The sequence below is a fragment of the Haematobia irritans genome, chromosome 1 (assembly GCF_050003625.1).
Source record: "Haematobia irritans isolate KBUSLIRL chromosome 1, ASM5000362v1, whole genome shotgun sequence".
In the NCBI taxonomy this organism is placed as follows: Eukaryota; Metazoa; Arthropoda; class Insecta; order Diptera; family Muscidae; genus Haematobia; species Haematobia irritans.
In genome coordinates, this window is record NC_134397.1 from 109,307,995 (window position 1) to 109,311,631 (window position 3,637).

The 3,637-nt window shown below is 30.0% G+C and overlaps 1 long non-coding RNA gene across 1 annotated transcript; it reads left to right on the forward strand.

Annotated features, from left to right (window-relative positions):
• Positions 1-1,673: 1,673 nt before the first annotated feature.
• Positions 1,674-3,077, forward strand: LOC142241281 (uncharacterized). Its single transcript, XR_012723555.1, has 2 exons — positions 1,674-1,856; positions 2,230-3,077. It is a non-coding gene; the product is annotated as an uncharacterized LOC142241281 (long non-coding RNA).
• Positions 3,078-3,637: the final 560 nt, after the last annotated feature.

The window sequence follows — 3,637 nt, forward strand, 5'->3', positions numbered from 1 at the left end:
GTGCCTGTTCGGGACGAACAGGCTTAAGCGGGAGGCAGTGTGACGAATTTGATAATTATAGACATAAGTTTATTTAAATTAGTTTCCGTTAATTTAAAATTTCAAATTGTAACGATAAAATTTCGCTATCACTTCTTGGAATCATCTATTCATTTTCTAGTATTTTCCTGAATTTTTTTTATGTTCTTTTGTTTGCTTACCGAAATGTTAGTTCTTACTCTCTCATAGAATAACAACCCCTTTGCTTTGTTATTTTGCTTTCTCATTTCATCTCATTGTCTATTGTCATTGTTGTTGTAGTAATGCGAGCATATATCTATGTGAGTGTGTATGTGTTTGGCAGCCACCAGACGAATAACTTAATGGTCGTAGATCCTTCTAGCCTTGTCTAAGAATGTTATGGCGTTGCCAGAATATTGTAGTGCTACCAGAATGTTCTCGTATTGCCACACCGTCATATATAAAAGCGCTCACATGCTGCTAACGAGTCAGTCTTAATTAAAGCGTCAAACGAATAACTTCAGTGTGAACGAATTGTAAAGTGTGAAGTCATCGTAAATAAATTGTAGATTGTCGTTATTTAAAAGAACTGTGTTTTAATTGTCGGGTAATTAAAAACGCCTAAATATAAAAACGTAACAATATGTTAGAATATATTATGTTTGGGGCATGAATGTTTCATAAAAATAATATGTGTGAATGTAAACATATATAAATTTACAAATTTCGAGTAAACATATATATGTTGTGTTACTTTATTCAGAGAGCGACAGAGAGAGATGGACTGCTTAGTATAGAGAAAGAAATAGAGATGGAAACCGGGAGGGTTGATTAAAAAGTATCAACATAACACAGCGAGAGAATGAAATGAGAGCAATTTTTGTGAAACCGATTGTATGTTGTTTCGGAAAACTGTTTCATGATAAGGCCAAAAATTTAATATGCTTAAGTCTAAATATTATTTAATTTGAATGTTAGAAGGAGTATTCGGAATAAAGAGAATAGACATTCGGAACCAAGAGAATAGACATTTGAAAAAAACCGACATATTTGTATTACAGAAAAAGATGCGAAGAACTAAAAAATTTCGTGGAAGTGAAAATTATGTGAGGGAATGAACACAATCTTCTTTGGGGAATTCTTCCAAGCATATACTATTTTTGGACTCAAAATGCTTCCAAACATATAATATACTCACATAAAACAAACATATTAATGTTTCGCCGGTATCCAATAATATATGTGCTTCCTGCAAAATATGTTTGGAACATATGTTAGAGAAGCGATTTTTTTTGAGGGTGCACCTGAGCTAGGGTGGCCTTCAACAACAAGGAACCGAGCTGATTTGGAACATGTGTGATACCTCAAAATGTTCGTATTGATGTCAGCTTTCATGTTCCTTTGTCCAAATTTTCTAGGTTTTGTGACAGACACCTTGTTGAACATTTAATAATATATTTTGTTGTCTTCTTTGCAAATTTAAGCTGAATGGGTATGACGATGTTTACATTTGAAGATGATTATTCACAATGACTTGATGCCATAGTTTTGCGTTGCCACCTAAATAAATACTAAATTAGGTACTACCAACTCTGTAAGGAGTACAAAGTGGCACAGTCTTGCCGACGCAATTTTTTTGGATGTCGACTTAGGAGTCATAATTAAGCCAGATATCGGAATGTGGTTTGAGCCTGCTTTTCCGAGTTTAGACACAGAGCAGAGAACATCGACATTTATAAATCCACATTGTGTATTTGTGTTAATATCTTAAAAAGTTGATTTTTTTGTGGGTGTGGGGACCGTTCAATACTTTAGGAAAATCTATTGAAAACATTTTTTTTATAACATGGAGACAGGTAAGAATAAAATTTTAATTTATTGCCCGAATTTGTAATTTGAGCCAGTTAGTTATGAGAATGTTACTAAATTAAAACATATTGACTTAAGATAAAAGAAAATTTTAAATTTTGAGCATTGCGTGAACATAGAATGGAATTTTTATGAAGTATGATATGTATTAAAACACCAAATCAAGCCACTATTAAATGTTTCATTACTAATACATATGAAAATGAACACTTAGTGAAAACAATTGCTCTCTTCAATAAAATATAGTAAAGGTGTTAATATTTTTTGGTAGATGTTTTAATATATATATTATTTCATAAAAAGTTTCCATTTATATATTTCGGCGAAATAATTAACATTTTTTTGTCGGAATTCCATTAGGGCCAACCGCGTGTGGGGAACGGGAGATGCCAACCATCGTGGTAAATACGTTGCCGCTCGAATAACAAAGATAACGAATACAACCATTTGAAAAATGAAAATATTCGGAAGGCTGTAAATTAGAAGCCCAAGCCTCCAAGCATCCCGTCCAAAGGTACCCCGTGAGTCGTAAACCTAACCTATACATGTCTATGTCCATCAATTAAATTAACACTAACAACTGTAGCAAAACATTCAAAATAATGTGTCAATTGATGTATCTAATAAAAAAATGTGAAGAAGCATCCCACAATAATTTGTCCGAATAATAATCTCACAAAACGAAAACAGAAAAAGGGCTAAAGTCAAACTTAGCTAAAGTCTAAACTATTTGCTAAACGTAAACGACCTCTGCCGAATTTCGATATTGGTTCCAAAGTTATGGTCAATACTCATGTGCTAAGCCAATCATCAAAAGGACTGACTTCTAAATTTGTGCCGAAAAGGGATGGTCCCTACATCATTATAAAGAAAATTGGTTCTACTTCTTATGAAATCGCCGCACCTGATAATTTAGATGTACCTTTGGGAACATATCATTCATCCGCTTTAACTATGTTCCGAGATAACAACCGTAATGAGATGCCTAAACCAGTTCATCCCATACGCAAGCGAGGAAGACCAAAGAAGTCCTAGGTCGTTGTCGTGCCATCGAGTCGATGTCGCACTCCAAAGGGGGAGATTGTAGCGCATGATGTTATTATAGAAATATTTCATTTTTATATTTAAATCATTATACATGCATTTATTATATTTTTCTTATATTTATATATTTCATCACTAACAATTACATACATTGAAAAGATAAATATTTTTATCGTTTCCATTTTGTTTCTATGACGCGTACTTTTATGTTGTATTGTAATTGAGTGTAAGAAGCTGGTAATATTTAACAAACAAAAGAGAAAGAGAGTTATTTTGAGTGTTAAATTGAGTACTTGAGTAAGTAACTGTTTGATTCTCACTTGTGTGCATATATATATATATATATATATATATATATATATATATATATATATATATATATATATATATATATATATATATATATATATATATATATATATATATATATATATATATATATATATATATATATATATATATATATATATATATATATATATATATATATATATATATATATATATATATATATATATATATATATATATATATATATATATATATATATATATATATATATATATATATATATATATATATATATATATATATATATATATATATATATATATATATATATATATATATATATATATATATATATATATATATATATATATATATATATATATATATATCAATAGGTTGGTTTGCCTGGTATTGAGAAGGATTAGGATACCAA